At 50.2% G+C, this 14094-nt stretch overlaps 1 pseudogene; it reads right to left on the bottom strand.

Annotated features, from left to right (window-relative positions):
- Positions 1–3619: 3619 nt before the first annotated feature.
- On the bottom strand, positions 3620–13246 carry LOC117797459 (annotated as a pseudogene).
- Positions 13247–14094: the final 848 nt, after the last annotated feature.

Raw genomic sequence — 14094 nt, 5'->3', positions numbered from 1 at the left:
TCTATATTTTTGTGCCCTCCCCCACCTCTATATATATATCCGTAGCCTCTAGATTGTACTCTTAAAATATCACTCTCTATTGGGACACCTGGTTGGCTCAGTCGGTTAAGCGTCTGATTCTTGATTTTGGCTCAGGTCATATCAAGATTGCTAGATCAAGCCCCATGTTAGATTCTCTTTCTCCCTCTGCCCCACCCCACTCATGCTCTCTTTCTCTTAAAAAAAAAATTCTGCATTAAAAGAAACCAGAGATTCTAGGAGAAATGGCTGATTCTGGATTGGAGGTAGGAACACTGGAGTCTGGAACATCTCGAGGTATCAAATAGCAAAGAACTAGCAAAGGCTATTAAGGCCATGTCCAAATGACTCAGGAGTTCCAACTGCCAAAGGTGGGACAATTTGAGACTCAATAAAGATAGGAATTTCAGTGGATTGAAACATATCAAATATGTTTAAGTCTATAAATTTATAATGATATTTATTTTTATATTTCTAAAAGATTTTATTCATTTATTTGAGAGAGAGCATGAGTGGGGGTGGGGTAGGGGGCAGAGGGAGAAGCAGACTCCACACTGAGCAGCGACCCCAATGTGGGGCTTGATCCCAGAACCCTGGGATCCCAGGGATCATGACCTGAGTTGAAGGCAGACGCTAAACTGACTGAGCCACCCAAGCACCCGTATAATGATATTTAAATAAAAACTAACTGACTGCCTTTTGAGCATGACAGGCAACCAATTCATTATCCTGAAAACTGAGTAAACAAAAGCAAAGGAAAAGCATTTACTGTCTTTCCTATATAAACAGTACCGCTAGATAACCAAATAGTAGATGAAGAGATGGATTACCTTGTAAAGTATTATAGCTAATAAACATTTTTAAACTGCAGAATTCAAATACCACCAGCCTGCAACTCCAAATGAATTAATTAATGGAGCTGAGACCCGAACATCATTTGCTGCTAAACTGAAATAGAACAAAAACCACGCATCTTCTGAAAAGAAAGCAAGTCACTTACAGTGTTTGCCAAAGGCATGGGATCTGAGCCTGACCCAGCTGGTGGATTCAGCTGCCAGTTCGTGGCACGTCCAGAAGATGGAGGAAAATGTTCACCCGAACCATTAGTACACAGTCAGCAAAGTCCTGCCTTAGGAAACTTCATGGGTCAAAAGGCCAGAGTTCAACAGATACGTCGTAAGTAAAAGAAATGGATTTAGAATGTAGGTCTCCGATTGCTGCTATAACAAATTATGATAAATATGGTGGCTTAAAACAACACAAAGTTATTATCTAACTGTTCTGGAGGTTCCAAGTCTAAAATGAGTTTTGTGGGGCTAAAATCTAGATGTTGGCAGGGCTGCAGTCCCTCTGGAAGCTCAAAGGGAGGATCTGTCTCCTTCTCTTCCCACCTTCTGGAGCATTCCCTGGCTCAAGGCCCCATGGTCTGCTAATGAGATGACTGGTGGCTGGGGGCCCCTGGATGGCTTCAGGATGGGGATGGCCACCAGAAAGACCAAGGCATGAGGAGAGGGTTGGAATTTTCAGATCCCCCGCACCCCAACCCTCACCTCTGGGAACAGGGAATGGCTGGAGAGTAACTCAATCTCCAATGGCTGATGATGGACTCTATCAGGCCTATGTAACGAACCTTCCATGGAACATTTAAGCATGGAGATCTGGGGGCCTTCTGAGTTGGACACACCAAGGGCTCCATGCGCCACCCCTCCCCACGTATATCTTGCCCTATGCGCTTCTCTCATTCGCATTTACCTGCACCTATGTTGTATCCTTTAGAACAAACTGCTCCGTGTATGTAGAGTGTTTCTCTGAGTTCTGTGAGCCATTCTAGCAAATTATTAAACCAAGGAGGGGGTTCTGGGAACGTTATAGCGGGTCGGTCAGAAGAATGGGGCAGCCTGGGGCTTGTGCCTGTGTCTGTGGTGGGACTGAGCCCTTAACCCGTGGGGTCTGCGTGTTAACTCTGAGCAGTTAGTGTCAGAATTGAACTAAGTTGGAGGACACCCAGCCGGTATCCGGGGAATTGGAGAACTGGTTGGTGTGCAAAGAACCCACACATCTGGTGTCAGAAGTGCTCTGTGGGTAGAAACAGATCATGGTATACACCTAGTTTGGAAGGCCTGGCTTTTGGTCTGCAGGCCAATCATTCGTTGCTAATATCAAGCCCCAGAATTAGGAGGATGTGGTCGTGCCCTTGGGGGCCATGCCGGACATCCACGGTCTCTCCTGTAGGGAGCCTGCCCACTAGAACTTCTGGCACGGAGACCTAGAGCAGGAAGAATGTTCCCTCTTGTCAGCTGGCTCCCACAGGGAAGGAGTGGAGCTCATGGGTCAGGTAACCTACTTCGTTTGTAGGGAGGAAGAGGCACAAGGCCAGAGCCCATGTGCGGAAGGGGAATCCCTGGTCACAAAACCCAGAGGACTGGGCCTCACTAACAAACCACGTGCATCACAGGGCCCACGTGATGATCGAACAACATATTGAAAGTGCTTCCAACGACATAGAACAAGCTCACTGTCAATACACATTAGAAAATGTTACTTACAAAGAAGAGTCTGGAGACTATATGCAGAACGGGCTTCTCTCTGCCCTGCTTCCCATGTTCTGTCTGACGAGTGTGGGAGGAAATGTCGAGAGCGGGCTGGGTCTCGCACAGGCACACTCATCCTTAATTTCCTAGCCCATGGGAGCACCCATGGACTGTCCATCATCCCATCGAGAACAACTGACATGTTAGACAGTTTGTCATGATACTGAGAACAAGTCTTACCCTCGCTGGCCTGGTTTAACTCCAGGGAACATCACAAAATAAGTTTGTTCCCTTCTCCATTGGATAGATGCCCAAGCAAGAGGTACCTTTCAGATTTTCTCCTATCCACTGCCCTGCTTTTTCCAAAGGGGTGAAGTAACAATCAGACTTTTCAAAATGTGGGACAGAACCACTCTCGGTGGAGGGTGGTGTTGCTAGGCAGCAGTGATGCCTGGTCGAGTCTCGCCCCCCCCATCTTCCTCCTCCTCCCTCCTTCCGGCCCCCTCTCTTCCTTTCATCCTGCTACAGGGAGTACTAATACTCATAACTAACAGTTTGAGTGTTTTCTATGCACCAGATACTGTTAAGTGTTTTATATGAATTAACTCACTTATTCCTCATCCCAGGCCCAGGAAGTGGGCACTATCGCTGCCTCTGCTTTATAAACCAGACACCAGGAAACTTGCCCACGGTCATAGAATTAGTTAAACGGCAGAGCTAAGTAAGATTCAAGCCCAAGTTCTGAAACTCTGGCTCCCAAATCCATGCGTCTCACCACCACCTGTGGCTGCCTCTAGTCCTGGTACAATCGAGATCTAGGACTGGGGCTTGGAGAGGGGACATGGAGGGGTTCGCGGACTACTTTCATCAGAAACCTGAATAACTAGCATAAGGGAATGCTTGCTGAGGTCCAGCCCCGCTAACAGCAATTCTCTGCACCTGATTAGAGAAGCGGTCAAGGCCACCATCTAGAGTATTATTTTCCTTTATCTTGCCACTGTTCTTTGCATGTGACTATTCCTAGGGAGCGGCTGGCCAAGGTCTGGTGCAGAATGTGCCCCCGCACCCCAGCCCTCACACCACCATGTATCTAACACAGACTGCCCTTTGGTATGTGAGGCCCTCTGTCCCATGCCCTGGGCTTTCTCGCCCAGGCTGAACTGCTTCTGTCTCTTTGAACATTTCTCCGAGAGTGACACCCCGACACCTTGCAGCCCACCAGCCCAACCCGATATCCGTGCAGCTCAAAGGCTGACCCCGCAAACTCAGAATGTCTCGGCTCTGGGCACAGGGCCTTCAGTCTAGGCCTGCTTGTTTTAGGCCCCCAGGGCCGTGTCAACACAAGCTCAGTTCACAGGGGCTCAGAGCAGCCCTCAACAAGCAGTGAGTGCAGTTGGGGGACACATGCTCCAGCCTCCCCTCCTTCAAGCTGGTGGTTCTGGGGGGTTCTCTTTGCTTTCCAGAAGTTCCAGCAGAACCACCTTGGCAGTGACCTTGATATAATACACACTCATGTAGTTTTTTTTCTTCTTCTTCTGGGACTCCTTCGTCTTCTCTCAGTCCTGCTTCTAAAGATCAGTTCCAAAATCACTTACTTGGTTGCAAGCTCTTTGTCTCAAGCTCTGCTTTTGAAGGAAGTTACACTGAGAGAACTTATGTCCAGACAGGCCCTCACCCTACACTTCCACTCAGAAATGAGCTGCCTGTTCGTGGTGGAGAGATTTGGGGGTGAGGGCAGAGTTGTGGGGAATGGCCTTGTGGGGAACGGGAGCAACGGTCTGGCCAGGTTAGAGGTCCTGGGAGCCTTTCTCACAGCCAGAATGTGGGGCTGAAAGCAAATGCCAGAAGCACGCGGAAGGAGGATGCCTGGGTTGGTCAGCAGATGTGCCTGGGACAGCTGACAAACTTACAGGCCCTACACACGTACCGGGGTGGCTGTGTTGGGCAGGAGAGGGGTACCAACTTCTGCCCGAAGTTCTACCTGTCAGCTGGCCTGGATTTCAGAATTGCCAGCCCCCAGCACCACATGAACCAATTCCTTAAAATAAAAATATGCATCTTTCCATCAGTCTGGGAAACCCTGACCCATACAAGTGAGCTGATTTCTTTTAACCCGCTTTCACCTTGTATGAATCTGGACGAGTGGGTAAAGCGATTGGTATGTGTGATCAGTCCTGGGCCTCACCTTGTGCTGGATGACTTCCTAAATATTGCTGGGAATTAGCTGGCCAATTGCGACGGGTTGCACTTGAATTATTCTCCATCAGAGTTCAGGTTTTGACATAGATTTGCTGATGCCAGGCTTCATGACCACGTGGCCCTTACTGGCTGAATTTGAGATGGAAACTCACAGGAGCCTGATCCTTGCATGGTCCCTGCGTTGGGAAGTGGAGCTGTGGCTGCTGCCTGATGAACTTGGAGGAGGCTTGGCTTTAAAAAAAACAGCAACACAACAGCCTCATCCACCCACAGGGCTAAGCCCCAACTCCAGTGTTAGAATTCTTCAAAGGTTTGATTCTTGTTCTCATCGTTACTCAGCATTTTAATGATGAAACGTGGTTCCTTCATGGGGCCCATCAGCTAAACAGGAATTAGGCAGAGCCAGGCTCGCATCCGTGGCTGAGGGACCTGGAGATCCTCACCTCCCAGTCACCGTGACGCTGGGGTCAGGGGGTACTCTGATGGCAGCAGGAAGAGCCAAGGACTGCTGACTGCTGGGGGCAGTGACGTGGCAACGAATGCTGGGAGGTGGGACGCCAAAGTGGGGAAATGAGGCACCGTGGGGTTTTTATTTTGTTTGTTTTTTTTTTTTACCATAATTGTACACAAATACTGCTTAAAGAATTAAATCAGTTAAAAAGTGAAATAGTTTGAAGACTCAAAAATTGGACAGACTTATTTAAAAAAACAAACAAACCAAAGCTGTCTGCTCCCAACTTTCTCTAGAGAACTACTGAAAGTTGTTTTAAAGTGGCTTGTTTGGTATTTGGCTCCATAGCACATATCCCTGTGAGCTTTTCAAGGTTGAGAGCCCCTACGTTTATAACCGTCAGTCCGCGAGGTAGGATATTCAATGATTTTGAAAGACGATTATCCAAATGATGACAGTTCATTACTTCAAGCTTCCGCAGCGGTTTTCCCTGAAGCAGATCTGAAATGTCGGAGGCAATTTCTAGGAAATGTATTTTTTTAAGTTCTTTCCGAAAATGTTGCCTCTTTGAGGACTTACCCTGCTACCTGCCGTCGTATTTGTCCTGAGAAAGCCCCTGTGCAATGGTCTTTGCAACTCTACAGCGAGGAAAGAGGGTGGCAGGGCGCGTGGGGGCGGAGACCCTCCCCGCCAAGAGTTCAGTGTCCTCGGACACAATGCTTCACATTGTAGGTCCAGGCTCGCGAAAATGCAGACCCTTCTGGGAGGCTGTCCGCTGTTCACGAAGACCCGATGATGACTTCCCAGTGATCCTTTCTGCAGATTACTTTACTTTTTTTTTCACTTAAGACAAGGAATACTTGATTCAAACCCATCAGAGAAACGGACAGCGTGGGTCTGTAACAGAGTCGTGTTTTAAAGCATAGGTGCATCATTGCGTATGAGAGAATACACTGCTACATACAAATGAACGGATCAGAGCCCAGCTTTTCAATACTTAAAACAGAATAAGCTTGCCTGTAAAGGCAGCACTTTTGTGACATTTTTAACTGTAGTAATTCCTCTCCTTCTGCAAAATCCACATCCTCCTCCTCACAGGCGTCAGAAAATTCTCCTCCCTCCGTGCCCCGGCCCACGTACCAGTGAACAAAGGCACACATGGCACACATCAGGTCAAACCTGTGGTCCAGGTGAGCCCAGGCTTCAGCGACAGCTGTGGTCTTGCTCAGCAGGCTCACCGCTCGCTGTACTTTGGCCACGTCTCCACCACGTACCCCAGTGGGAGGCAGGTAATTCATGCCAACTTTGAAGCCACTGGGGCACCAGTCTACAAATTGGATGGTGCACTTGGCTTGATGGTGGCAGTGGCAGCTCGGACATCTCCGGGAACCACGTTGGCCACAATACGATGGGCAGGGAGCCATGTATTTGCCATGGCGGGGGTCCCCTTTCACCGTCTGGTTGGCTGGCTCAGAGCGCGCATTGGTGATCTCTGCTACAGAAAGCTGCTGTGGGAGGCTTTCTCGGCACAGATGATGGGGCATGTGTGCCCAGAGGGAAGTGGATGTGGGGATAGGGCCTGAGGTTGGTCTGAAATTCTGGGCTCCATCAACTCTGAGGGCAGCAGTGATGGAGGACACAATCTGACCTATCAACCTGTTCAGGATAGTGTAGGTTGGGCGGTTAAGTATGGCGGTTTCTACAACATGTCATAGATGGGCTCGTTGTCTACCAGGAAGGAAACCAGAGCACTCCAGGGTGATGTGGGTCGTGAGGATGGAGTTGTCGGGCTCAACCACAGCTGTGGGAACCCAGGTTTGGGGGGGGCGGTGAATGGAGAACTCCAGCTTGAACTTGTTGCATAATTGACAGAGAGACGTTCCATCAGCAGGGAGGTGAACCTGGACCCAGTACCCCCTCGAAAGCTGAGGTAAACCAAGAAGTCCTGAAGACCTATGGACTTGTCAGCCAGTTTCTAAATTTCATCCAGGACAAGGTCAGTGATCTCCCTGCCAATGGTGTGGTGTCCTCGGGTGCAGTCACTGGCAGGTTGTCCTCACCTGTGATGAGCTGCGCAGGGTGGGAGAGCTGGCGGCGGGCGCCAGTGTGAACCTCATCAATGGCTGTGGGTTCCAGGTCTACGAGCGCTGCCCCAGGCACGTGCTCGCCAGCACCTGTCTCACTGAAGATGGTGCTGAATGAATAATCTCCTCCCCCAGTGGTCTTGTCACTTGGCGTCTGACCATTGGGCTGGATCCCGCGTTCCAGACAGCAGAGCTCCCAGCAGCCATTGCCGACCTGGACCCCAGCCTGGCCAGCATGGATGCCGATGCACTCTCACGTGGTCGCTGCTTGGTGGCTTTCCAGCAGATGACAGAGAGGGAAGGAGAGAGGTTGTGGCTTCTTAGAGCACGACTCTGAGGAGGGTGGATGTAAGAGAACCTCTCTGGAGATCACTTTTAATGGAAGACATGAGCGTGAGTTCCCGCCAGGACATCTATTTCAACTTCCTGGGATCCAGAGAGAACATTTCACGTTCTCTCCTTCCTCCCCCATCCCATAACCTGCTTCAGAAGTAACTGGAGAAGCCGTGTTAGCCTTCAGAATCAGTCACTGATAGCTGTCAGTGTAAGGGTGACCGCATTATTATATAAAATATTTAAATGACCATCCGTGATACAAAGCCTCATAATCATCATATATGACATGATCACTAGGGTTTCACTGACCTCCATGCTTCCTGTTGTCCCGAGACTACATTTTTTAAGGATCACACTATGTAATATGTACAATCAGCTGAAGAAACCCTCTCCTAACCAGCCCCCCCACCACCATTAATAGATTTTCTCCCATATTTATTCTTCTGGAAGACTTTAAAAGTACACATCCCAAATTTTAAAATCCTTTGTGTGTGTGTGTGAGTGTGTGTGTGGTGGTGGTGGTGGTGGTGATAGGATCTGATTCTGTTCGCTGGACATGGTATTCCAGGAAATAGGGCTGGTTTCACTGCTCCAGGTCTCCCCTTCCAGGAACGTGCCCCCCTCTCCCTTCACCCTGGTCGTCTTCCAGCCTCCTAACAAGGTCTGTCCTGTCCCTTGTAAAGGAGCTGCACATTAATTTTTGTGAACCACATCTTTCTTCCCTCTAATTTTACAGATGGCTATCGTTATTATATAAGAAAAGCATTACACTTTGAGTATTTCTTTTCTAGCCAGCCACTTTATAGAATTACCATACCGGTTCTAAGTATTTTCCAGTCAATTTTAATTTGTTTTCTAGGTAGGAGATTATATCATCAAACAAATTCTTGTCTCCTTTTCAGTATTTATAATTCTTGGACCATTCAGAATTTAATGAGAATACCTCTGGTGTTCCAATGATTTTGTTAGATATTGTCTATTATGTTAAGGAAATAACATTTGATTACTGTTTTACTATGGATTGTTTTTTTAATTCTGGGAAGAATGCTGGATTTTGTTCAGATAAAGACTCTGTAGCCAGACTTTGGGGTCAGGTCCCACTGAGCAAGTGGAATGTGAAATGCTGTGTGTCAGGAAGACAAATCTGATATCGGTGTATACCCATATTTAAATGTCCAGAAAGCTCCAGTAGTTACCGGGACAACGGGACAGTGTATTTGGAATTAGATTGCTCCAGATAACCCAGGACTGTTCCAGGTGGGATTAACGGCATTCCCCCTCAACCACCTTTTGCTCTCCCATCTATCCTTGCCCTCCCTGACCTGCCTGCCCTGCTCTGATTGTAGGGACTACATGTCCCAGGCTCTTGAGAACCCCACTAATGGAGGCACCGGAAGAAAAGAAGGGAGAGCCAAAGGGGGTTCAGAGTGTTTCTCTGCCTTCTGGGGTGTTCCTGGAAGAGACTGCAACACCTCCCTGGCTCCACTCCCACTACACAGCCCTCCTTTGATGGCCAAGCAACAGTAAGATGACCCTGGTTTGGGGGCTTTTGGTAGAACGACCTCCAACCACCTCTCCTCCCTGGAGCCCCAGCCCTAAGCACGGCAGCAGCAGGGCCGGCTCCGTGGGCTTGCCAGCCCGCAGCCAGGTGGGGACCGTGCTGGGTTTGATGATCCATAGTAAATTCTTTCTGGCTGAAATACGTGCAGTGGACCCTAACAGATGGCCATCACAGTCATGCGTGGCTGCAGAGGACACTCGCCTTCCAGCCTGAGTCCCCATGTAGGTGTTGGGCTTTCTCATGCACACCTCTCTGCTGTGTGTGTGTGTGTGTGTGTGTGTGTGTGTGTGTGTGTTTGAGCAGTCTTGAGTCCTAGTGCCAGGGCCTCTCCTTCCCAGATCTGCCTGGAGGGTTGGAAACGGCTGCTGGGAACCTGTTCTCCCTACCACAAGCTCCACAAGGCTGCACGGTTAGAGCAGTGCCTGGTGGGCATCGGACAGGTCTTTCTGCAAAGCACTGGGCATAGGGGGTGGTGCCACAGGCTTCGGAGAGGGCCGATGGTCCAACCTTGTTAAAGAAGATGTGTGATGGGTACGCCAATCACCGAAATTCTTCCTTTCTCAGCAGCTTAACCACTATGTTGGGGGCAAAGCCCAGTTCAGCTTTTCTGTGGATCTCAGTCAATTCTTCCACAGTCCCTAACATGGTCTTAGTCTCAAAGACCTTTCCTTTTCCTATTTAGCTGGAGGAAGAATAACCACTATGGTGGTTCAGAGCTTGGATTTGAATCCAGCTCTGCCACCTACGAACTGTGTGGTGTTGAGCCAATTACTTAACCTCTCTGTGCCTTAGTTTTGTCATCTGCAAAATGGGATTAATAGCAGCACCAACTCTCCTGCAACTTTAAATCTCTCCCTGACTCCTTGCCCCCCACCAGCCAAACTCCAAGTCTTTGGTGTGCAGCATGAGGACGCCCGCCCCGTCTGCCCAGCTCTGCTGTGTTTGGAGCTGTCTGCTTCCATGCTAGATGCCTCACTTAGCTCTCAGCACTGATTTGCAAGGCAGTCTTACTGAGGCGAGGAGAGCACAGTTAGACAATGACGGAACTTGCCCTTCACCCGTGAGTGGCAGAGCCAGGGTCAGCGCAGTGTCTGCAGGATGCCAAAGTCCTTCCTCCCCCACCGGCCTCTCACAGTCCCAAGTGCTTCCAGAACATTCCATGCTGTTTCAGTCCTCTGTCTCCTTGCCTACTCACTGTTGTCCTCCCCGGTACATCTAGAAAATTATGAATAAGTGAATTTGGCCAAAGCAAGTGGTGCAGACGTGAGGGAGTGAAAACAGTAGATAGGAGGGGGAGCCACGGAGGGGCGCAGTTCAAGCAGTATTTCAGAGGTTTCTGAGCAGGGGTGTAAATACGCCCCCCGTGACCTCCCTTTCCTGAAGGGGGAGCCATGGCTCTCTCCTTGGGATCCTGGGATGAAAACCCGTGGCTTCCACATTTCAGGTTGAAGTTGAAAAGTGCACACAGCGTGTCTGCATCTGATAGGCCAAGTGAGACTCGGCTTGGTCCTGACTGTGCAGTTGTCATGGCAACACATAATTGTGACTGGAAGTGGGAATACATGCCCAATCACTGACCACGGATTTGCACATCTTTTGTTTCCGCCTCCACAAAGAATTTCCTCCAAGACAGGTACATCCCCGGGGAAATCACCTCTGGCTGATGGGGTCCTAACCCTCCCTTCTATAGCACTGTGTCGTCTTGCTGGGGGCCCAGGAAGAGCTGCGGAGGACCTGCCACGGCGGGGGCTGAGCATGGGGGCCTGGCAGATTGCCGCAGTGCCCACACGTTCCAGGAGACTATGACCTTGTCCCTGAGCTTGCTTTCACATCCCGCCTCCTCACCCTGCCTCCAGTTCGGCTTCTCCAGGGCTGTCCCTCCTCTGAGAGCAGAGCTCTGAAGAAATCATTCCTAGGATTTCATGAGTCCTGTTGCTTATCCCAACTGTTATTTTTACCATTAAAGACTGTCCTCCCTTCAAGGTTCAGCTCTAATCTTCTTCAAGAAGCATTCCCAGCACCAAATATTAGTGATAATCCCTGTGGAACTGAATGAGACCTTCTTCCTCCCTTCACCATCCCCTCACAGCTCCTGGTCGGCATCACATTCGTTCAATCAACAAACACTATTGCCTGTCTCCTAAGCACCAGGCACTGTACTAGATTATGGAGCACTGACCAAAACAGACAAACATCTCTGACCTCGTGGGACTTAAAACCTCATGTGGGAGCAGACAATAAACAAAACACATAAGTAAATTATACATTAGGACGTATTAGGAGGTGACATGTGCCAAAGGGATAAATGAACAAAGAAGAGAGATGCCAGGAAAGAGGATTTCAATTTTTAAAAGGGTGGTCTGGGAAGGACTCACTGAGAAGGGGCATTTGAGTGGGGAGCTGGAGGAAAGGAAAAAGTAGATCATCCAGTTATCTAGGAAAAGAACATTCCAGGCAGAGGGAGTAGCCCATGCAAAGGCCCTGAGGTAGGAGGAAGTCTGGCATGTTGGAGAAACAGCTCGGAGAATAGCTAACTGGCTGGAGCAGAGGTGAGGAGGGGACAAATGGAGAGGCCATCATAAAGGCCTTGAAGGTCATGGTGGGGACACGGGCTTTGACAAGAGTGGAAGGTAGAACCTTTGGAGGACTTTGGTAGAGGATTACTCTAACTGTTGTTTTGAGAATGGACCAGGGGAGCAGGGTGGAAGTAGAAACCTATTACCAGGTGACAGATGATCTAGTTTGGATTAGACTGGCATGGAGGAAGGGTGCAAAGCAAAGGTTCCAGATACACTTTGGTGCAGGACCAACTGGTTTTGCTGATGGAATTGGAAGTATGCATGAAGAAGGCAAGCAATCCAAGACAGTTCTGTTTTTGGCTTGAGTAACAGGAAGGCTAGCAAAGCTGTGGTGTGGTGGGGTGGAAGGGCAGGATCCCAGTTTGGGGTATGTTCGGTTTGAGATGTCAGTGACACCCACATGGAGAGGTCAGGTGGGCGTCTGGATACAGGAGTCTGGTGTTCAAGGAAGAGGTCAGACCAGAGATCCAATCTTAGTGAATAGATGACTTATAAAGCCTGCAGGCTGGGTGAGCACAGTGAGGGGGTGAGTGCACCCAGGGAAAAGAACAGGCCCCAGCACGGAGACTTGGGCCATCAAGAGCCCATCAGGAGGAAGGAACAACAGCCAGTGAGGTAGACAGAGAGCCCCGGCCAAAGGTCAGGGAGCCAGGGAAGGAAGTGCTTGAGCAAGAGAGAGAGACGGACTGCTCAGTGCTGCTGGAAGGTGAGTAAGATGAGGACTGAGGACTGACGGGGGGAGGGGGGTCGTCAGCAGCTGCAGGGGTGTGGGTGGGAGGGAGCAGAGCAGCATGGCTGCGCACTGCTGGCTGGTGGGCGCCCCTAGGGGTGCTGGCACTTGGCCGTGACTGCTTGGCACCCTCCGCTTCATGTCTCCGGATGCCTGGGGAGAACTCCAGGCTACTCCAGTCCAAGTTTGTAGGAACAAGGCCCCCATTCTTTTTGTTTTAAAGCTCACCGGTAACTCCAATGTGTAGCCAAGAGGAAGGACACCTGCATGCACGAGAGAAACACTGATGGGACAGGAACACCTGCACGCATGAGAGAAACATCGATGGGACAGGAAAGAGAGGGAAGATGGCTCGAGGAGAACAGAGAGGCGGTTTCTAGTGAAGAGAGAGTAAGAGTCTCTGTGGTTGTTGCTGCTGGTAGGGAGCCCGTGGGGGAGGGAGCCTGGCAGAAGTTTCCTTCTGATTGTCCCTTTGCTGGAGAAGTAGGAGGAGAGGTTACCTGCTGCAGTGAGGGGAGGGCAGAGTCTGAAATGGCTGTGGAGGGGAGCGGGAGAGGGGAGGTACCTCGGAGGTCTCCAGTCGCCCCAGGCAGCACAGGGGCCCCTGCTGGCACCTCAGGGTGAGACCACGCTGCTGGGCCACCCCCTCCCCGCAGCTCCGTGGCTCTGGGCATCTGCCTCGGGACACCGCAGACCTGCTGGAAGTCCAGGCTGTCCAGTCCTGGTTGAAGCTCTCTGCCCCTTGCTGCTGAACCATGTTGGCCTCGTTTAGCGTCCCATCGTCTCCACTTCTTCAGCGGTGACAGGACCCTCCACTGAAGGACGCATGAGAGGCCGCAGGTGGGCTGAGAGCACCTAGCACAAAGCTGTCCCACGTGGGCTCGTAATAAATGTTAGCTCCTGTGACAATTCCCCACTGGTCAGGGACTGGCTGCATTCTACCACAAGGGCCCCTCATCTCTTTGTGCAGGGGTGGGGGGGGCTGCACTCTCTCCTGTGTGTCCTCCAGGGAGCATGGTCCGTGCTGTCCGCATGGATATGACGCGGTCAGTAAATGCCTTTGGCTGAACCATCAGTTACTCCCTGAGCGTTTGCCTGGTAGAAGCTACAAGATCATTGAAACCAAGGAGGAGGCAGAAGCAAGGTGCCAACAGCAGACTGTTTGCCCAGTCCTTCTCCTCCACATCCCTCCCCAATTTTACACTCTGATTCTGATCCTCACGGCGAAGTTATAAATAAGATGGGTGATCTGTACCTCTCCTACTAAGAAGAAAAACGGCTGAGATCACGTACAATAAAAGGTACCAAATAATAGAGCCATTGAAGTAAGGATAAGAAACACGACTGGACAGCAAGCTGGGGGGCAGCAGCAGAGACCCCGGCACCGCAGAGAGCCATGCATCCTGATCTCTGGACCTGCTGAGGTTGAGGGAGGGTCTCTGCCTTTCTGAAGACGGCACTGCTAAGTCTGCAGGCGTATCCGTGTCCAGATGAACTGTGAAGTTTTCCTACGTGTTTTGGAAAATGGCATGCTTACTAGCTCTTTAAGACTCAACTTCCTCTGGGCTGGGTGCGCGGCAGTCACTGGTTTCACCCCCCACCAAA

This window comes from Ailuropoda melanoleuca, chromosome 1, assembly GCF_002007445.2.
Source record: "Ailuropoda melanoleuca isolate Jingjing chromosome 1, ASM200744v2, whole genome shotgun sequence".
NCBI classification, from domain to species: Eukaryota; Metazoa; Chordata; class Mammalia; order Carnivora; family Ursidae; genus Ailuropoda; species Ailuropoda melanoleuca.
Note: the sequence above shows the minus strand (reverse complement) of the source record. Positions and strands in the feature narration are given on the sequence as shown.